Raw genomic sequence first — 23419 nt, 5'->3', positions numbered from 1 at the left:
GAACCTGTGAGCAGAAAAAAAAGTTGAAAAGGTTCCATATAGACTACTATCTGGAGGACCTGACTTGACTTTTTAACATCAAAAAGAGTGTATGAGGACATCATGTAGAAAAAAAGTTCAAAAGATCCCATAAGGACTACTGTCTGGAGGACCTGACTTGAATTTTTAACATCAGAAAGAATCTATGAGGACATCATGTAGCTTTTAGACTTTCTGGGGAACCTGTGAGCAGAAAAAAAAGTTGAAAAGGTTCCATATAGACTACTATCTGGAGGACCTGACTTGACTTTTTAACATCAAAAAGAGTGTATGAGGACATCATGTAGCTTTTAGACTTTCTGGGGAACCTGTGAGCAGAAAAAAAAGTTGAAAAGGTTCCATATAGACTACTATCTGGAGGACTTGACTTGATTTTTAACATCAGAAAGAGTCTATGAGGACATCATGTAGCTTTTAGACCTTCTGGGGAACCTCTGAGGAGAAAAAAAGTTCAAATGGTACCATATGAACTACTGTCTGGCCAGCTTGACGACTTTTTAACATCAGAAAGAGTTTCTGAGGACATCATGTAGCTTTTAGACCTTCTGGGGACCTTCTGAGAAGAAAAAAAGATCAAAAGGTCCCATATGGACTACTGTCTGGCAGACTTGACGACTTTTTAACATCAGAAAGAGTCTGTGAGGAAATCATGTAGCTTTTAGACCTTCTGGGGACCCTCTGAGCAGGAAAAAGTTAAAAAGGTCCCATATGGACTACTGTCTGGAGGACCTGATTTGACTTTTTAACAACAGAAAGAGTAAATGAGGACATTATGTATATTTTAGACCTTCTTTGGACCCTCTAAGCAGAAAAAACATTCAAAAGGTCCCATAAGTACTACTGTCTGGAGGTCCTGACTTGACTTTTTAACATCAAAAAGAGTATATGAGGACACCATATATATTTTAGACCTTCTGTGGACCCTCCGGGCAGAAAAAAAGTTCAAAAGGTCCTATATGGACTATTGTCCGGCGGACTTGACTTCACTTTTTAACATCAGAAAGTGTCTATAAGGAAATCATTTAGCTTTTAGACCTTCTGTGGTCTAACAGGTCTATGCAGAAAAAAGTTCAAAAGGTCACATATGGACTACTCTATGGCAGACTTGAAGACTTTTTAACATCAGAAAGAGTCTTTAAGGACATCATTTAGATTGTAGACCTTCTGGGGACCTTTTGACCAGAAAAAAAGATCGAAAGCTATCATATGGACTACTGTCTGGCGGACTTGACTTGACTTTTTAACATCAGAAAGTGTCTATGATGACATCATGTATCTTTTAGACCTTCTGGGGACCCTCTGAGCAGAAAAAAAGATCAAAAGCTCCCATATGATCTACTGTCTGGCGGACTTGACAAATTTTTAACATCAGAAAGAGTCTATGAGGACATCATGTAGCTTTTAGACCTTCTGGGGAACTTCTGAGCAGAAAAAAAGTTCAAAAGATCCCATATGGACTTCTGTCCGGAGCTCCTGTCTTTTTAACATCAGAAAGAGTCTATAAGGACATAATGTAGCTTTTAGACCTTCTGGGGACCCTCTGAGCAGAAAAAAAGTTAAAAAGGTGCCATATGGACTACTATCTGGTGGACCTGACTTGACTTTTTAACATCAGAAAGAGTCTATGAGGAAATCATGTAGTTTTTAGACCTTCTGGGGACCATCTGAGCAGAAAAAAGTTAAAAAGGTCCCATATGGACTACTGTCTGGAGGACCTGACTTGACTTTGTAACATCAGAAAGAGTATATGAGGACCTCATGTATATTTTAGACCTCTGTGGACCCTCTAAGCAGAAAAAAAATTCAAAAGGTCCCATATGGACTTCTGTCTGGAGGTCCTGACTTGACATTTTAACATCAAAAAGAGTTTATGAGGACAACATGTATATTTTAGACCTTCTGTGGACCCTCTGAGCAGAAAAAAAGTTCAAAAGGTTCCATAAGGACTATTGTCTGGCGGACTTGATATGACTATTTAACATCAGAAAGAGTATTTAAGGACATCATCCACGGCTTTATGACCTTCTCGGGACAATCTGACCTGACTTTTTAACATCAGAAAGAGTCTATGAGGACATCATGTAGCTTTTAGACCTTCTGGGACCCTCTGAGCAGAAAAACAGATCAAAAGCTCCCAAATGAACTACTGACTGGCAGACTTGATGAATTTTTAACATCAGAAAGAGTCTATGATGACATCATGTAGCTTTTAGACCTTCTGGGGTTTTTTCCTGAGCAGGAAAAAGTTAAAAAGGTCCCATATGGACTACTGTCTGGAGGACCTGATTTGACTTTTTAACATCAGAAAGAGTACATTATGTATATTTTAGACCTTCTGTGGACCCTCTGAGCAGAAAAAAAGATCAAAAGATCCCATATGGACTACTGTCTTGCGGACTTGACTTTTTAACATCAGAAAGAGTGTATGAGGACATCATGTAGCTTTTAGACCTTCTGGGAACCCTCTGAGCAGAAAAAAGTTGCAAAAGCTCCCATATGGACTACTGTCTGGCGGACTTGATGACTTTTTAACATCAGAAAGAGTCTATGAGGACATCATGTAGCTTATAGAGCTTCTGGGGACCCTCTGAGCAGAAAAAAATGTTCAAATGGTCCTATGTGGACTACTGTCTGGCGGACTTGACTTGACATTTTAACATCAGAAAGAGTCTATGAGGACATCATGTAGCTTTTAGACCTTCTGTGAACCCTCTGAGCAGAAAAAAGTTCAAAAGGTCCCATACGGACTACTGTCTGGTGGACTTGACTTGATTTTTAACATCAAAAAGAGTCTATGAGGACATCATGTAGCTTTTAGACGTTCTGGGGAACCTCTGAGCAGAAAAAAAGATCAAAAGCTCCCATATGAACTACTGTCTAGCAGACTTGACTTGATTTTTTAACATCAGATAGAGTCTATGAGGACATCATGTAGCTTTTAGACCTTCTGGGGACCCTCTGAGCAGAAAAAATATCAAAAGCTCCCACATGAACTACTGTCTGGCAGAATTGCCTGACTTTTTAACATCAGAAAGAGTCTATGAGGACATCATGTAGCTTTTAGACCTTCTGGGGACCCTCTGAGCAGAAAAAAATTCAAAAGGTCCCATAAGGACTACTTTCTGGAGGACCTGACTTGAATTTTTAACATCAAAAAGAGTGTATGAGGACATCATGCTGCTTTTAGACCTTCTGGGGACCCTCTGAGGAGAAAAAAAGTTCAAAATGTCCCATATGGACTACTGTCTGGCAGACTTGACGACTTTTTAACATCCGAAAGAGTTTATGAGGACATCATGTAGCTTTTAGGCCTTCTGGGGACCCTCTGAGCAGAAAAAAGTTCAAAAGATCCCATTTGGACTACTTTCTGGAGGACCTGACTTGACTTTTTTAACATCAGAAATATTCAATGAGGACATCATGTAGCTTTTAGACCTTCTGGGTACCCTCTGAGCAGAAAAAAAAGTTGAAAAGGTCCCATATGGACTACTTTCTGGAGGATCTGACTTGACTTTTTAACATCAAAAAGAGTGTATGAGGACATCATGTTGCTTTTAGACCTTCTGGGGACCCTCTGAGCAGAAAAAATATCAAAAGCTCCCACATGAACTACTGTCTGGCAGACTTGACTTGACTTTTTAACATCAGAAAGAGTCTATGAGGACATCATGTAGCTTTTAGACCATTGGGGACCCTCTTAGGAGAAAAAAAGTTCAAAAGGTCCCATATGGACTACTGTCTGGTGGACTTGACTTGATTGATTTTTAACATCAGAAAGAGTCTACGAGGACATCATGTAGCTTTTAGACCTTCTGGGGACCCTCAGAGCAGAAAAAAAGTTCAAAAAGTCCCATATGGATTATTGTCTGGCCGACTTGACGACTTTTTAACATCAGAAAGAGTCTATGAGGACATCATGTAGCTTTTAGACCTTCTGTGAACCCTCTGAGCAGAAAAAAGTTCAAAAGGTCCCATACGGACTACTGTCTGGTGGACTTGACTTGATTTTTAACATCAGAAAGAGTCTATGAGGACATCATGTAGCTTTTAGACCTTCTGGGGAACCTCTGAGGAGAAAAAAAGTTGAAAAGGTCCCATATGGACTACTATCTGGAGGACCTGACTTGACTTTTTAACATCAAAAAGAGTGTATGAGGACATCATGTAGCTTTTAGACCTTCTGGGGACCCTCTGAGCAGAAAAAAGATCAAAAGCTCCCACATGAACTACTGTCTGGTGGACTTGACTTGATTTTTAACATCAGAAAGAGTATCTGAGGACATCATGTAGCTTTTAGACCTTCTGGGGACCCTCTGAGAAGAAAAAAAGATCAAAAGGTCCCATATGGACTACTGTCTGGCGGACTTGACTTGACTTTTTAACATCAGAAATAGTCAATGAGGACATCATGTAGCTTTTAGACCTTCTGGGGACCCTCTGAGCAGAAAAAAAGATCAAAAGATCCCATATGGACTACTGTCTTGCGGACTTGACTTTTTAACATCAGAAAGAGTGTATGAGGACATCATGTAGCTTTTAGACCTTCTGGGAACCCTCTGAGCAGAAAAAAGTTGCAAAAGCTCCCATATGGACTACTGTCTGGCGGACTTGACTTTTTTCACATCAGAATGAGTCTCTGAGTATATCATGTAGCTTTTATACCTTCTGGGGACCCTATGAGTAGAAAAAAAGTTTAAAAGGTCCCATATGGACTACTGTCTGGCAGACTTGATGACTTTTTAACATCAGAAAGAGTCTATGAGGACATCATGTAGCTTATAGAGCTTCTGGGGACCCTCTGAGCAGAAAAAAAAGTTCAAAATGTCCCATATGGACTACTGTCTGGCAGACTTGACGACTTTTTAACATCAGAAAGAGTCTATGAGGACATCATGTAGATTTTAGACCATTGGGGACCCTCTTAGGAGAAAAAAAGTTCAAAAGGTCCCATATGGACTACTGTCTGGTGGACTTGACTTGATTTTTAACATCAGAAAGAGTCTACGAGGACATCATGTAGCTTTTAGACCTTCTGGGGACCCTCAGAGCAGAAAAAAAGTTCAAAAAGTCCCATATGGACTATTGTCTGACCGACTTGACGACTTTTTAACATCAGAAAGAGTCTATGAGGACATCATGTAGCTTTTAGACCTTCTGTGAACCCTCTGAGCAGAAAAAAGTTCAAAAGGTCCCATACGGACTACTGTCTGGTGGACTTGACTTGATTTTTAACATCAGAAAGAGTCTATGAGGACATCATGTAGCTTTTAGACCTTCTGGGGAACCTCTGAGGAGAAAAAAAGTTGAAAAGGTCCCATATAGACTACTATCTGGAGGACCTGACTTGACTTTTTAACATCAAAAAGAGTGTATGAGGACATCATGTAGCTTTTAGACCTTCTGGGGACCCTCTGAGCAGAAAAAATATCATAAGCTCCCACATGAACTACTGTCTGGCAGACTTGACTTGACTATTTAACATCAGAAAGAGTCTATGAGGACATCATGTAGCTTTTAGACCTTCTGGGGACCCTCTGAGCAGAAAAAAACTTCAAAAGATCCCATAAGGACTACTGTCTGGAGGACCTGACTTGAATTTTTAACATCAAAAAGAGTGTATGAGGACATCATGTAGCTTTTAGACCTTCTGGGGACCCTCTGAGCAGAAAAAATATCAAAAGCTCCCACATGAACTACTGTCTGGCAGACTTGACTTGACTTTTTAACATCAGAAAGAGTCTATGAGGACATCATGTAGCTTTTAGACCTTCTGGGGACCCTCTGAGCAGAAAAAAAGTTCAAAACATCCCATAAGGACTACTGTCTGGAGGACCTGACTTGAATTTTTAACATCAAAAAGAGTGTATGAGGACATCAAGTAGCTTTTAGACCTTCTGGGGACCCTCTGAGCAGAAAAAATATCAAAAGCTCCCACATGAACTACTGTCTGGCAGAATTGCCTGACTTTTTAACATCAGAAAGAGTCTATGAGGACATCATGTAGCTTTTAGACCTTCTGGGGAACCTCTGAGGAGAAAAAAAGTTGAAAAGGTCCCATATGGACTACTATCTGGAGGACCTGACTTGACTTTTTAACATCAAAAAGAGTGTATGAGGACATCATGTAGCTTTTAGACCTTCTGGGGACCCTCTGAGCAGAAAAAAGATCAAAAGCTCCCACATGAACTACTGTCTGGTGGACTTGACTTGATTTTTAACATCAGAAAGAGTATCTGAGGACATCATGTAGCTTTTAGACCTTCTGGGGACCCTCTGAGAAGAAAAAAAGATCAAAAAAAGGTCCCATATGGACTACTGTCTGGCGGACTTGACTTGACTTTTTAACATCAGAAATAGTCAATGAGGACATCATGTAGCTTTTAGACCTTCTGGGGACCCTCTGAGCAGAAAAAAAGATCAAAAGATCCCATATGGACTACTGTCTTGCGGACTTGACTTTTTAACATCAGAAAGAGTGTATGAGGACATCATGTAGCTTTTAGACCTTCTGGGAACCCTCTGAGCAGAAAAAAGTTGCAAAAGCTCCCATATGGACTACTGTCTGGCGGACTTGACTTTTTTCACATCAGAATGAGTCTCTGAGTATATCATGTAGCTTTTATACCTTCTGGGGACCCTATGAGTAGAAAAAAAGTTTAAAAGGTCCCATATGGACTACTGTCTGGCAGACTTGATGACTTTTTAACATCAGAAAGAGTCTATGAGGACATCATGTAGCTTATAGAGCTTCTGGGGACCCTCTGAGCAGAAAAAAAAGTTCAAAATGTCCCATATGGACTACTGTCTGGCAGACTTGACGACTTTTTAACATCAGAAAGAGTCTATGAGGACATCATGTAGCTTTTAGACCATTGGGGACCCTCTTAGGAGAAAAAAAGTTCAAAAGGTCCCATATGGACTACTGTCTGGTGGACTTGACTTGATTTTTAACATCAGAAAGAGTCTACGAGGACATCATGTAGCTTTTAGACCTTCTGGGGACCCTCAGAGCAGAAAAAAAGTTCAAAAAGTCCCATATGGACTATTGTCTGACCGACTTGACGACTTTTTAACATCAGAAAGAGTCTATGAGGACATCATGTAGCTTTTAGACCTTCTGTGAACCCTCTGAGCAGAAAAAAGTTCAAAAGGTCCCATACGGACTACTGTCTGGTGGACTTGACTTGATTTTTAACATCAGAAAGAGTCTATGAGGACATCATGTAGCTTTTAGACCTTCTGGGGAACCTCTGAGGAGAAAAAAAGTTGAAAAGGTCCCATATAGACTACTATCTGGAGGACCTGACTTGACTTTTTAACATCAAAAAGAGTGTATGAGGACATCATGTAGCTTTTAGACCTTCTGGGGACCCTCTGAGCAGAAAAAATATCATAAGCTCCCACATGAACTACTGTCTGGCAGACTTGACTTGACTTTTTAACATCAGAAAGAGTCTATGAGGACATCATGTAGCTTTTAGACCTTCTGGGGACCCTCTGAGCAGAAAAAAACTTCAAAAGATCCCATAAGGACTACTGTCTGGAGGACCTGACTTGAATTTTTAACATCAAAAAGAGTGTATGAGGACATCATGTAGCTTTTAGACCTTCTGGGGACCCTCTGAGCAGAAAAAATATCAAAAGCTCCCACATGAACTACTGTCTGGCAGACTTGACTTGACTTTTTAACATCAGAAAGAGTCTATGAGGACATCATGTAGCTTTTAGACCTTCTGGGGACCCTCTGAGCAGAAAAAAAGTTCAAAACATCCCATAAGGACTACTGTCTGGAGGACCTGACTTGAATTTTTAACATCAAAAAGAGTGTATGAGGACATCAAGTAGCTTTTAGACCTTCTGGGGACCCTATGAGCAGAAAAAATATCAAAAGCTCCCACATGAACTACTGTCTGGCAGACTTGACTTGACTTTTTAACATCAGAAAGAGTCTATGAGGACATCATGTAGCTTTTGGACCTTCTGGGGACCCTCTGAGCAGAAAAAAAAGTTGAAAAGGTCCCATATGGACTACTATCTGGAGGACCTGACTTGACTTTTTAACATCAAAAAGAGTGTATGAGGACATCATGTAGCTTTTAGACCTTCTGGGGACCCTCTGAGCAGAAAAAAAGTTCAAAAGATCCCATAAGGACTACTGTCTGGAGGACTTGACTTGATTTTTAACATCAAAAAGAGTCTATGAGGACATCATGTAGCTTTTAGACGTTCTGGGGAACCTCTGAGCAGAAAAAAAGATCAAAAGCTCCCATATGAACTACTGTCTAGCAGACTTGACTTGATTTTTTAACATCAGATAGAGTCTATGAGGACATCATGTAGCTTTTAGACCTTCTGGGGACCCTCTGAGCAGAAAAAATATCAAAAGCTCCCACATGAACTACTGTCTGGCAGAATTGCCTGACTTTTTAACATCAGAAAGAGTCTATGAGGACATCATGTAGCTTTTAGACCTTCTGGGGACCCTCTGAGCAGAAAAAAATTCAAAAGGTCCCATAAGGACTACTTTCTGGAGGACCTGACTTGAATTTTTAACATCAAAAAGAGTGTATGAGGACATCATGCTGCTTTTAGACCTTCTGGGGACCCTCTGAGGAGAAAAAAAGTTCAAAATGTCCCATATGGACTACTGTCTGGCAGACTTGATGACTTTTTAACATCAGAAAGAGTCTATGAGGACATCATGTAGCTTATAGAGCTTCTGGGGACCCTCTGAGCAGAAAAAAAAGTTCAAAATGTCCCATATGGACTACTGTCTGGCAGACTTGACGACTTTTTAACATCAGAAAGAGTCTATGAGGACATCATGTAGCTTTTAGACCATTGGGGACCCTCTTAGGAGAAAAAAAGTTCAAAAGGTCCCATATGGACTACTGTCTGGTGGACTTGACTTGATTTTTAACATCAGAAAGAGTCTACGAGGACATCATGTAGCTTTTAGACCTTCTGGGGACCCTCAGAGCAGAAAAAAAGTTCAAAAAGTCCCATATGGACTATTGTCTGACCGACTTGACGACTTTTTAACATCAGAAAGAGTCTATGAGGACATCATGTAGCTTTTAGACCTTCTGTGAACCCTCTGAGCAGAAAAAAGTTCAAAAGGTCCCATACGGACTACTGTCTGGTGGACTTGACTTGATTTTTAACATCAGAAAGAGTCTATGAGGACATCATGTAGCTTTTAGACCTTCTGGGGAACCTCTGAGGAGAAAAAAAGTTGAAAAGGTCCCATATAGACTACTATCTGGAGGACCTGACTTGACTTTTTAACATCAAAAAGAGTGTATGAGGACATCATGTAGCTTTTAGACCTTCTGGGGACCCTCTGAGCAGAAAAAATATCATAAGCTCCCACATGAACTACTGTCTGGCAGACTTGACTTGACTTTTTAACATCAGAAAGAGTCTATGAGGACATCATGTAGCTTTTAGACCTTCTGGGGACCCTCTGAGCAGAAAAAAACTTCAAAAGATCCCATAAGGACTACTGTCTGGAGGACCTGACTTGAATTTTTAACATCAAAAAGAGTGTATGAGGACATCATGTAGCTTTTAGACCTTCTGGGGACCCTCTGAGCAGAAAAAATATCAAAAGCTCCCACATGAACTACTGTCTGGCAGACTTGACTTGACTTTTTAACATCAGAAAGAGTCTATGAGGACATCATGTAGCTTTTAGACCTTCTGGGGACCCTCTGAGCAGAAAAAAAGTTCAAAACATCCCATAAGGACTACTGTCTGGAGGACCTGACTTGAATTTTTAACATCAAAAAGAGTGTATGAGGACATCAAGTAGCTTTTAGACCTTCTGGGGACCCTATGAGCAGAAAAAATATCAAAAGCTCCCACATGAACTACTGTCTGGCAGACTTGACTTGACTTTTTAACATCAGAAAGAGTCTATGAGGACATCATGTAGCTTTTGGACCTTCTGGGGACCCTCTGAGCAGAAAAAAAAGTTGAAAAGGTCCCATATGGACTACTATCTGGAGGACCTGACTTGACTTTTTAACATCAAAAAGAGTGTATGAGGACATCATGTAGCTTTTAGACCTTCTGGGGACCCTCTGAGCAGAAAAAAAGTTCAAAAGATCCCATAAGGACTACTGTCTGGAGGACTTGACTTGATTTTTAACATCAAAAAGAGTCTATGAGGACATCATGTAGCTTTTAGACGTTCTGGGGAACCTCTGAGCAGAAAAAAAGATCAAAAGCTCCCATATGAACTACTGTCTAGCAGACTTGACTTGATTTTTTAACATCAGATAGAGTCTATGAGGACATCATGTAGCTTTTAGACCTTCTGGGGACCCTCTGAGCAGAAAAAATATCAAAAGCTCCCACATGAACTACTGTCTGGCAGAATTGCCTGACTTTTTAACATCAGAAAGAGTCTATGAGGACATCATGTAGCTTTTAGACCTTCTGGGGACCCTCTGAGCAGAAAAAAATTCAAAAGGTCCCATAAGGACTACTTTCTGGAGGACCTGACTTGAATTTTTAACATCAAAAAGAGTGTATGAGGACATCATGCTGCTTTTAGACCTTCTGGGGACCCTCTGAGGAGAAAAAAAGTTCAAAATGTCCCATATGGACTACTGTCTGGCAGACTTGACGACTTTTTAACATCCGAAAGAGTTTATGAGGACATCATGTAGCTTTTAGGCCTTCTGGGGACCCTCTGAGCAGAAAAAAGTTCAAAAGATCCCATTTGGACTACTTTCTGGAGGACCTGACTTGACTTTTTTAACATCAGAAATATTCAATGAGGACATCATGTAGCTTTTAGACCTTCTGGGTACCCTCTGAGCAGAAAAAAAAGTTGAAAAGGTCCCATATGGACTACTTTCTGGAGGATCTGACTTGACTTTTTAACATCAAAAAGAGTGATGAGGACATCATGTTGCTTTTAGACCTTCTGGGGACCCTCTGAGCAGAAAAAATATCAAAAGCTCCCACATGAACTACTGTCTGGCAGACTTGACTTGACTTTTTAACATCAGAAAGAGTCTATGAGGACATCATGTAGCTTTTAGACCATTGGGGACCCTCTTAGGAGAAAAAAAGTTCAAAAGGTCCCATATGGACTACTGTCTGGAGGACTTGACTTGATTGATTTTTAACATCAGAAAGAGTCTACGAGGACATCATGTAGCTTTTAGACCTTCTGGGGACCCTCAGAGCAGAAAAAAAGTTCAAAAAGTCCCATATGGATTATTGTCTGGCCGACTTGACGACTTTTTAACATCAGAAAGAGTCTATGAGGACATCATGTAGCTTTTAGACCTTCTGTGAACCCTCTGAGCAGAAAAAAGTTCAAAAGGTCCCATACGGACTACTGTCTGGTGGACTTGACTTGATTTTTAACATCAGAAAGAGTCTATGAGGACATCATGTAGCTTTTAGACCTTCTGGGGAACCTCTGAGGAGAAAAAAAGTTGAAAAGGTCCCATATGGACTACTATCTGGAGGACCTGACTTGACTTTTTAACATCAAAAAGAGTGTATGAGGACATCATGTAGCTTTTAGACCTTCTGGGGACCCTCTGAGCAGAAAAAAGATCAAAAGCTCCCACATGAACTACTGTCTGGTGGACTTGACTTGATTTTTAACATCAGAAAGAGTATCTGAGGACATCATGTAGCTTTTAGACCTTCTGGGGACCCTCTGAACAGAAAAAAAGATCAAAAGGTCCCATATGGACTACTGTCTGGCGGACTTGACTTGACTTTTTAACATCAGAAATAGTCAATGAGGACATCATGTAGCTTTTAGACCTTCTGGGGACCCTCTGAGCAGAAAAAAAGATCAAAAGATCCCATATGGACTACTGTCTTGTGGACTTGACTTTTTAACATCAGAAAGAGTGTATGAGGACATCATGTAGCTTTTAGACCTTCTGGGAACCCTCTGAGCAGAAAAAAGTTGCAAAAGCTCCCATATGGACTACTGTCTGGCGGACTTGACTTTTTTCACATCAGAATGAGTCTCTGAGTATATCATGTAGCTTTTATACCTTCTGGGGACCCTATGAGTAGAAAAAAAGTTTAAAAGGTCCCATATGGACTACTGTCTGGCAGACTTGATGACTTTTTAACATCAGAAAGAGTCTATGAGGACATCATGTAGCTTATAGAGCTTCTGGGGACCCTCTGAGCAGAAAAAAAAGTTCAAAATGTCCCATATGGACTACTGTCTGGCAGACTTGACGACTTTTTAACATCAGAAAGAGTCTATGAGGACATCATGTAGCTTTTAGACCATTGGGGACCCTCTTAGGAGAAAAAAAGTTCAAAAGGTCCCATATGGACTACTGTCTGGTGGACTTGACTTGATTTTTAACATCAGAAAGAGTCTACGAGGACATCATGTAGCTTTTAGACCTTCTGGGGACCCTCAGAGCAGAAAAAAAGTTCAAAAAGTCCCATATGGACTATTGTCTGACCGACTTGACGACTTTTTAACATCAGAACGAGTCTATGAGGACATCATGTAGCTTTTAGACCTTCTGTGAACCCTCTGAGCAGAAAAAAGTTCAAAAGGTCCCATACGGACTACTGTCTGGTGGACTTGACTTGATTTTTAACATCAGAAAGAGTCTATGAGGACATCATGTAGCTTTTAGACCTTCTGGGGAACCTCTGAGGAGAAAAAAAGTTGAAAAAGTCCCATATAGACTACTATCTGGAGGACCTGACTTGACTTTTTAACATCAAAATTTTAACATCAAAAAGAGTGTATGAGGACATCATGTAGCTTTTAGACCTTCTGGGGACCCTCTGAGCAGAAAAAATATCATAAGCTCCCACATGAACTACTGTCTGGCAGACTTGACTTGACTTTTTAACATCAGAAAGAGTCTATGAGGACATCATGTAGCTTTTAGACCTTCTGGGGACCCTCTGAGCAGAAAAAAACTTCAAAAGATCCCATAAGGACTACTGTCTGGAGGACCTGACTTGAATTTTTAACATCAAAAAGAGTGTATGAGGACATCATGTAGCTTTTAGACCTTCTGGGGACCCTCTGAGCAGAAAAAATATCAAAAGCTCCCACATGAACTACTGTCTGGCAGACTTGACTTGACTTTTTAACATCAGAAAGAGTCTATGAGGACATCATGTAGCTTTTAGACCTTCTGGGGACCCTCTGAGCAGAAAAAAAGTTCAAAACATCCCATAAGGACTACTGTCTGGAGGACCTGACTTGAATTTTTAACATCAAAAAGAGTGTATGAGGACATCAAGTAGCTTTTAGACCTTCTGGGGACCCTATGAGCAGAAAAAATATCAAAAGCTCCCACATGAACTACTGTCTGGCAGACTTGACTTGACTTTTTAACATCAGAAAGAGTCTATGAGGACATCATGTAGGTTTTGGACCTTCTGGGGACCCTCTGAGCAGAAAAAAAAGTTGAAAAGGTCCCATATGGACTACTATCTGGAGGACCTGACTTGACTTTTTAACATCAAAAAGAGTGTATGAGGACATCATGTAGCTTTTAGACCTTCTGGGGACCCTCTGAGCAGAAAAAAAGTTCAAAAGATCCCATAAGGACTACTGTCTGGAGGACCTGACTTGAATTTTTAACATCAAAAAGAGTGTATGAGGACATCATGTAGCTTTTAGACCTTCTGGGGACCCTCTGAGCAGAAAAAAAGTTCAAAAGATCCCATAAGGACTACTGTCTGGAGGACCTGACTTGAATTTTTAACATCAAAAAGAGTGTATGAGGACATCATGTAGCTTTTAGACCTTCTTGGGACCCTCTGAGGAGAAAAAAGTTCAAAATGTCCCATATGGACTACTGTCTGGCAGACTTGACGACTTTTTAACATCAGAAAGAGTCTAAGAGGACATCATGTAGCTTTTAGACCACTGGGGACCCTCTTAGGAGAAAAAAAGTTCAAAAGGTCCCATACGGACTACTGTCTGGTTGACTTGACTTGATTTTTAACATCAGAAAGAGTCTATGAGGACATCATGTAGCTTTTAGACCTTCTGGGGAACCTCTGAGGAGAAAAAAACTTCAAATAGTCCCATATGGACTACTGTCTGGCAGACTTGACCTGACTTTTTAACATCAGAAAGAGTCTATGAGGACATCATGTAGCTTTTAGACCTTTTGGGGAACCTCTGAGGAGAAAAAAGTTCAAAAGGTCCCATATGGACTACTGTCTGGTGGACTTGACTTGATTTTTAACATCAGAAAGAGTCTACGAGGACATCATGTAGGTTTTAAACCTTCTGGGGACCCTCTGAGCAGAAAAAAAGTTCAAAAAGTCCCATATGGACTATTGTCTGGCCGACTTGACGACTTTTTAACATCAGAAAGAGTATCTGAGGACATCATGTAGCTTTTAGACCTTCTGGGGACCCTCTGAGCAGAAAAAAAGTTCAAAAAGTCCCATATGGACTATTGTCTGGCCGACTTGACGACTTTTTAACATCAGAAAGAGTATCTGAGGACATCATGTAGCTTTTAGACCTTCTGGGGACCCTCTGAGCAGAAAAAAGATCAAAAGCTCCCACATGAACTACTGTCTGGCAGACTTTTTAACATCAGAAAGAGTCTATGAGGTCATCATGAAGCTTTTAGACCTTCTGGGGACCCTCTGAGCAGAAAAAAAGTTCAAAAGATCCCATAAGGACTACTGTCTGGAGGACCTGACTTGAATTTTTAACATCAAAAAGAGTGTATGAGGACATCATGTAGCTTTTAGACCTTCTTGGGACCCTCTGAGGAGAAGAAAAGTTCAAAATGTCCCATATGGACTACTGTCTGGCAGACTTGACGACTTTTTAACATCAGAAAGAGTCTAAGAGGACATCATGTAGCTTTTAGACCATTGGGGACCCTCTTAGGAGAAAAAAAGTTCAAAAGGTCCCATATGCACTACTGTCTGGTGGACTTGACTTGATTTTTAACATCAGAAAGAGTCTATGAGGACATCATGTAGCTTTTAGACCTTCTGTGAACCCTCTGAGCAGAAAAAAGTTCAAAAGGTCCCATACGGACTACTGTCTGGTGGACTTGACTTGATTTTTAACATCAAAAAGAGTCTATGAGGACATCATGTAGCTTTTAGACCTTCTGGGGAACCTCTGAGGAGAAAAAAAGTTCAAATGGTCCCATATGAACTACTGTCTGGCCGACTTGACGACTTTTTAACATCAGAAAGAGTATCTGAGGACATCATGTAGCTTTTAGACCTTCTGGGGACCCTCTGAGAAGAAAAAAAGATCAAAAGGTCCCATATGGACTACTGTCTGGCGGACTTGACTTGACTTTTTAACATCAGAAATAGTCAATGAGGACATCATGTAGCTTTTAGACCTTCTGGGGACCCTCTGAGCAGAAAAAAAGATCAAAAGATCCCATATGGACTACTGTCTTGCGGACTTGACTTTTTAACATCAGAAAGAGTGTATGAGGACATCATGTAGCTTTTAGACCTTCTGGGAACCCTCTGAGCAGAAAAAAGTTGCAAAAGCTCCCATATGGACTACTGTCTGGCGGACTTGACTTTTTTCACATCAGAATGAGTCTCTGAGTATATCATGTAGCTTTTATACCTTCTGGGGACCCTATGAGTAGAAAAAAAGTTTAAAAGGTCCCATATGGACTACTGTCTGGCAGACTTGATGACTTTTTAACATCAGAAAGAGTCTATGAGGACATCATGTAGCTTATAGAGCTTCTGGGGACCCTCTGAGCAGAAAAAAAAGTTCAAAATGTCCCATATGGACTACTGTCTGGCAGACTTGACGACTTTTTAACATCAGAAAGAGTCTATGAGGACATCATGTAGCTTTTAGACCATTGGGGACCCTCAGAGCAGAAAAAAAGTTCAAAAAGTCCCATATGGACTATTGTCTGACTGACTTGACGACTTTTTAACATCAGAAAGAGTCTATGAGGACATCATGTAGCTTTTAGACCTTCTGTGAACCCTCTGAGCAGAAAAAAGTTCAAAAGGTCCCATACGGACTACTGTCTGGTGGACTTGACTTGATTTTTAACATCAGAAAGAGTCTATGAGGACATCATGTAGCTTTTAGACCTTCTGGGGAACCTCTGAGGAGAAAAAAAGTTGAAAAGGTCCCATATAGACTACTATCTGGAGGACCTGACTTGACTTTTTAACATCAAAAAGAGTGTATGAGGACATCATGTAGCTTTTAGACCTTCTGGGGACCCTCTGAGCAGAAAAAATATCATAAGCTCCCACATGAACTACTGTCTGGCAGATTGACTTGACTTTTTAACATCAGAAAGAGTCTATGAGGACATCATGTAGCTTTTAGACCTTCTGGGGACCCTCTGAGCAGAAAAAAACTTCAAAAGATCCCATAAGGACTACTGTCTGGAGGACCTGACTTGAATTTTTAACATCAAAAAGAGTGTATGAGGACATCATGTAGCTTTTAGACCTTCTGGGGACCCTCTGAGCAGAAAAAATATCAAAAGCTCCCACATGAACTACTGTCTGGCAGACTTGACTTGACTTTTTAACATCAGAAAGAGTCTATGAGGACATCATGTAGCTTTTAGACCTTCTGGGGACCCTCTGAGCAGAAAAAAAGTTCAAAACATCCCATAAGGACTACTGTCTGGAGGACCTGACTTGAATTTTTAACATAAAAAAGAGTGTATGAGGACATCAAGTAGCTTTTAGACCTTCTGGGGACCCTATGAGCAGAAAAAATATCAAAAGCTCCCACATGAACTACTGTCTGGCAGACTTGACTTGACTTTTTAACATCAGAAAGAGTCTATGAGGACATCATGTAGCTTTTGGACCTTCTGGGGACCCTCTGAGCAGAAAAAAAAGTTGAAAAGGTCCCATATGGACTACTATCTGGAGGACCTGACTTGACTTTTTAACATCAAAAAGAGTGTATGAGGACATCATGTAGCTTTTAGACCTTCTGGGGACCCTCTGAGCAGAAAAAAAGTTCAAAAGATCCCATAAGGACTACTGTCTGGAGGACCTGACTTGAATTTTTAACATCAAAAAGAGTGTATGAGGACATCATGTAGCTTTTAGACCTTCTGGGGACCCTCTGAGCAGAAAAAAAGTTCAAAAGATCCCATAAGGACTACTGTCTGGAGGACCTGACTTGAATTTTTAACATCAAAAAGAGTGTATGAGGACATCATGTAGCTTTTAGACCTTCTTGGGACCCTCTGAGGAGAAAAAAAGTTCAAAATGTCCCATATGGACTACTGTCTGGCAGACTTGACGACTTTTTAACATCAGAAAGAGTCTAAGAGGACATCATGTAGCTTTTAGACCACTGGGGACCCTCTTAGGAGAAAAAAAGTTCAAAAGGTCCCATACGGACTACTGTCTGGTTGACTTGACTTGATTTTTAACATCAGAAAGAGTCTATGAGGACATCATGTAGCTTTTAGACCTTCTGGGGAACGTCTGAGGAGAAAAAAACTTCAAATAGTCCCATATGGACTACTGTCTGGCAGACTTGACCTGACTTTTTAACATCAGAAAGAGTCTATGAGGACATCATGTAGCTTTTAGACCTTTTGGGGAACCTCTGAGGAGAAAAAAGTTCAAAAGGTCCCATATGGACTACTGTCTGGTGGACTTGACTTGATTTTTAACATCAGAAAGAGTCTACGAGGACATCATGTAGCTTTTAAACCTTCTGGGGACCCTCTGAGCAGAAAAAAAGTTCAAAAAGTCCCATATGGACTATTGTCTGGCCGACTTGACTTTTTAACATCAGAAAGAGTATCTGAGGACATCATGTAGCTTTTAGACCTTCTGGGGACCCTCTGAGCAGAAAAAAAGTTCAAAAAGTCCCATATGGACTATTGTCTGGCCGACTTGACGACTTTTTAACATCAGAAAGAGTATCTGAGGACATCATGTAGCTTTTAGACCTTCTGGGGACCCTCTGAGAAGAGAAAAAGATCAAAAGGTCCCATATGGACTACTATCTGGCAGACTTGACGACTTTTTAACATCAGAAAGAGTCTATGAGGACATCATGTAACTTTTAGACCTTCTGTGAACCCTCTGAGCAGAAAAAAGTTCAAAAGGTCCCATACGGACTACTGTCTGGTGGACTTGACTTGATTTTTAACATCAGAAAGAGTCTATGAGGACATCATGTAGCTTTTAGACCTTCTGGGGAATCTCTGAGGAGAAAAAAAGTTCAAATGGTCCCATATGAACTACTGTCTGGCCGACTTGACGACTTTTTAACATCAGAAAGAGTATCTGAGGACATCATGTAGCTTTTAGACCTTCTGGGGACCCTCTGAGAAGAAAAAAAGATCAAAAGGTCCCATATGGACTACTGTCTGGCAGACTTGACAACTTTTTAACATCAGAAAGAGTTTATGAGGACATCATGTAGCTTTTAGACCATCTGGGGACCCTCTTAGGAGAAAAAAAGTTTAAAAGGTCCCATATGGACTACTGTCTGGCGTACTTGGCTTGACTTGTTAACATCAGAAAGAGTCTATGAGGACATCTGTAGGTTTTAGACCTTCTGGGGACCCTCTGAGCAGAAACAAAGATAAAAAGGTCCCTTATTTACTAGTGTCTGGCGGACTTGACTTGAATTTTAAAAATCAGAAAGAGTCTATGACGACATCTGTATGTTTTAGACCTTCTGGGGACCCTCTGAGCAGAAACAAAGATAAAAAGGTCCCATATGGACTACTGTCTGGCGGACTTGACTTGACTTTTTAACATCATAAACAGTCTTTAAGGACATCACGTAGCTTTTAGACCTGCTCGAGACTCTTTGATGAGAAAAAAAGTTCAAAAGGTCCCATATGGACTACTGTCTGGAGGACTTGACTTGACTTTTTAAACACAGAAAGAGTCTGTGAAGACATAATTTAGCTTTTAGACCTTCTGGGGACCCTCTGAGGAGAAAAAAAGTTCAAAATGTCCCATATGGACTACTGTCTGGCGGACCTGACTTGACTTTTTAACATCAAAAAGAGTGTATGGGGACATCATGTAGCTTTTAGACCTTCTGGGGACCCTCTGAGCAGAAAAAATATCAAAAGCTCCCACATGAACTACTGTCTGGCAGACTTGACTTGACTTTTTAACATCAGAAAGAGTCTATGAGGACATCATGTAGCTTTTAGACCTTTGGGGACCCTCTGAGCAGAAAAAAAGATCAAAAGCTCCCATATGGACTACTGTCTAGCAGACTTGACTTGACTTTTTAACATCAAATAGAGTCTATGAGGACATCGTTTAGCTTTTAGACCTTCTGGGGACCCTCTGAGCATAAAGAAGTTTCAAAAGCTCCCATATGGACTACTGTCTGGCTGACTTGACTTGACTTTTTAACATCAGAAAGAGTCTATGTGGACATCATATAGCTTTTAGACTTTCTGGGGAACCTGTGAGCAGAAAAAAAAGTTGAAAAGGTCCCATATGGACTACTATCTGGAGGACCTGACTTGACTTTTTAACATCAAAAAGAGTGTATGAGGACATCATGTAGCTTTTAGACCTTCTGGGGACCCTCTGAGCAGAAAAAATATCATAAGCTCCCACATGAACTACTGTCTGGCAGACTTGACTTGACTTTTTAACATCAGAAAGAGTCTATGAGGACATCATGTAGCTTTTAGACCTTCTGGGGACCCTCTGAGCAGAAAAAAACTTCAAAAGATCCCATAAGGACTACTGTCTGGAGGACCTGACTTGAATTTTTAACATCAAAAAGAGTGTATGAGGACATCATATAGCTTTTAGACCTTCTGGGGACCCTCTGAGCAGAAAAAATATCAAAAGCTCCCACATGAACTACTGTCTGGCAGACTTGACTTGACTTTTTAACATCAGAAAGAGTCTATGAGGACATCATGTAGCTTTTAGACCTTCTGGGGACCCTCTGAGCAGAAAAAAAGTTCAAAACATCCCATAAGGACTACTGTCTGGAGGACCTGACTTGAATTTTTAACATCAAAAAGAGTGTATGAGGACATCAAGTAGCTTTTAGACCTTCTGGGGACCCTATGAGCAGAAAAAATATCAAAAGCTCCCACATGAACTACTGTCTGGCAGACTTGACTTGACTTTTTAACATCAGAAAGAGTCTATGAGGACATCATGTAGCTTTAGGGCCTTCTGGGGACCCTCTGAGCAGAAAAAAAAGTTGAAAAGGTCCCATATGGACTACTATCTGGAGGACCTGACTTGACTTTTTAACATCAAAAAGAGTGTATGAGGACATCATGTAGCTTTTAGACCTTCTGGGGACCCTCTGAGCAGAAAAAAAGTTCAAAAGATCCCATAAGGACTACTGTCTGGAGGACCTGACTTGAAATTTTAACATCAAAAAGAGTGTATGAGGACATCATGTAGCTTTTAGACCTTCTGGGGACCCTCTGAGCAGAAAAAAAGTTCAAAAGATCCCATAAGGACTACTGTCTGGAGGACCTGACTTGAATTTTTAACATCAAAAAGAGTGTATGAGGACATCATGTAGCTTTTAGACCTTCTTGGGACCCTCTGAGGAGAAAAAAAGTTCAAAATGTCCCATATGGACTACTGTCTGGCAGACTTGACGACTTTTTAACATCAGAAAGAGTCTAAGAGGACATCATGTAAATTTTAGACCATTGGGGACCCTCTTAGGAGAAAAAAAGTTCAAAAGGTCCCATACGGACTACTGTCTGGTTGACTTGACTTGATTTTTAACATCAGAAAGAGTCTATGAGGACATCATGTAGCTTTTAGACCTTCTGGGGAACCTCTGAGGAGAAAAAAACTTCAAATAGTCCCATATGGACTACTGTCTGGCAGACTTGACCTGACTTTTTAACATCAGAAAGAGTCTATGAGGACATCATGTAGCTTTTAGACCTTTTGGGGAACCTCTGAGGAGAAAAAAGTTCAAAAGATCCCATAAGGACTACTGTCTGGAGGACCTGACTTGAATTTTTAACATCAAAAAGAGTGTATGAGGACATCATGTAGCTTTTAGACCTTCTTGGGACCCTCTGAGGAGAAAAAAAGTTCAAAATGTCCCATATGGACTACTGTCTGGCAGACTTGACGACTTTTTAACATCAGAAAGAGTCTAAGAGGACATCATGTAGCTTTTAGACCACTGGAAACCCTCTTAGGAGAAAAAAAGTTCAAAAGGTCCCATACGGACTACTGTCTGGTTGACTTGACTTGATTTTTAACATCAGAAAGAGTCTATGAGGACATCATGTAGCTTTTAGACCTTCTGGGGAACCTCTGAGGAGAAAAAAACTTCAAATAGTCCCATATGGACTACTGTCTGGCAGACTTGACCTGACTTTTTAACATCAGAAAGAGTCTATGAGGACATCATGTAGCTTTTAGACCTTTTGGGGAACCTCTGAGGAGAAAAAAGTTCAAAAGGTCCCATATGGACTACTGTCTGGTGGACTTGACTTGATTTTTAACATCAGAAAGAGTCTACGAGGACATCATGTAGCTTTTAAACCTTCTGGGGACCCTCTGAGCAGAAAAAAAGTTCAAAAAGTCCCATATGGACTATTGTCTGGCCGACTTGACTTTTTAACATCAGAAAGAGTATCTGAGGACATCATGTAGCTTTTAGACCTTCTGGGGACCCTCTGAGCAGAAAAAAAGTTCAAAAAGTCCCATATGGACTATTGTCTGGCCGACTTGACGACTTTTTAACATCAGAAAGAGTATCTGAGGACATCATGTAGCTTTTAGACCTTCTGGGGACCCTCTGAGAAGAGAAAAAGATCAAAAGGTCCCATATGGACTACTATCTGGCAGACTTGACGACTTTTTAACATCAGAAAGAGTCTATGAGGACATCATGTAACTTTTAGACCTTCTGTGAACCCTCTGAGCAGAAAAAAGTTCAAAAGGTCCCATACGGACTACTGTCTGGTGGACTTGACTTGATTTTTAACATCAGAAAGAGTCTATGAGGACATCATGTAGCTTTTAGACCTTCTGGGGAATCTCTGAGGAGAAAAAAAGTTCAAATGGTCCCATATGAACTACTGTCTGGCCGACTTGACGACTTTTTAACATCAGAAAGAGTATCTGAGGACATCATGTAGCTTTTGGACCTTCTGGGGACCCTCTGAGAAGAAAAAAAGATCAAAAGGTCCCACATGGACTACTGTCTGGCAGACTTGACAACTTTTTAACATCAGAAAGAGTTTATGAGGACATCATGTAGCTTTTAGACCATCTGGGGACCCTCTTAGGAGAAAAAAAGTTTAAAAGGTCCCATATGGACTACTGTCTGGCGTACTTGGCTTGACTTGTTAACATCAGAAAGAGTCTATGAGGACATCTGTAGGTTTTAGACCTTCTGGGGACCCTCTGAGCAGAAACAAAGATAAAAAGGTCCCTTATTTACTAGTGTCTGGCGGACTTGACTTGAATTTTAAAAATCAGAAAGAGTCTATGACGACATCTGTATGTTTTAGACCTTCTGGGGACCCTCTGAGCAGAAACAAAGATAAAAAGGTCCCATATGGACTACTGTCTGGCGGACTTGACTTGACTTTTTAACATCATAAACAGTCTTTAAGGACATCACGTAGCTTTTAGACCTGCTCGAGACTCTTTGATGAGAAAAAAAGTTCAAAAGGTCCCATATGGACTACTGTCTGGAGGACTTGACTTGACTTTTTAAACACAGAAAGAGTCTGTGAAGACATAATTTAGCTTTTAGACCTTCTGGGGACCCTCTGAGGAGAAAAAAAGTTCAAAATGTCCCATATGGACTACTGTCTGGCGGACCTGACTTGACTTTTTAACATCAAAAAGAGTGTATGGGGACATCATGTAGCTTTTAGACCTTCTGGGGACCCTCTGAGCAGAAAAAATATCAAAAGCTCCCACATGAACTACTGTCTGGCAGACTTGACTTGACTTTTTAACATCAGAAAGAGTCTATGAGGACATCATGTAGCTTTTAGACCTTTGGGGACCCTCTGAGCAGAAAAAAAGATCAAAAGCTCCCATATGGACTACTGTCTAGCAGACTTGACTTGACTTTTTAACATCAAATAGAGTCTATGAGGACATCGTTTAGCTTTTAGACCTTCTGGGGACCCTCTGAGCATAAAGAAGTTTCAAAAGCTCCCATATGGACTACTGTCTGGCTGACTTGACTTGACTTTTTAACATCAGAAAGAGTCTATGTGGACATCATATAGCTTTTAGACTTTCTGGGGAACCTGTGAGCAGAAAAAAAAGTTGAAAAGGTCCCATATGGACTACTATCTGGAGGACCTGACTTGACTTTTTAACATCAAAAAGAGTGTATGAGGACATCATGTAGCTTTTAGACCTTCTGGGGACCCTCTGAGCAGAAAAAATATCATAAGCT

This window comes from Siphateles boraxobius, unplaced genomic scaffold (genome assembly GCF_051911475.1).
Source record: "Siphateles boraxobius isolate OS27281-9 unplaced genomic scaffold, OSU_SipBor_1 65, whole genome shotgun sequence".
Classification (NCBI taxonomy): Eukaryota; Metazoa; Chordata; class Actinopteri; order Cypriniformes; family Leuciscidae; genus Siphateles; species Siphateles boraxobius.
The sequence above is the reverse complement of the archived record's forward strand: the minus strand, read 5'-3'. Positions refer to the sequence as shown.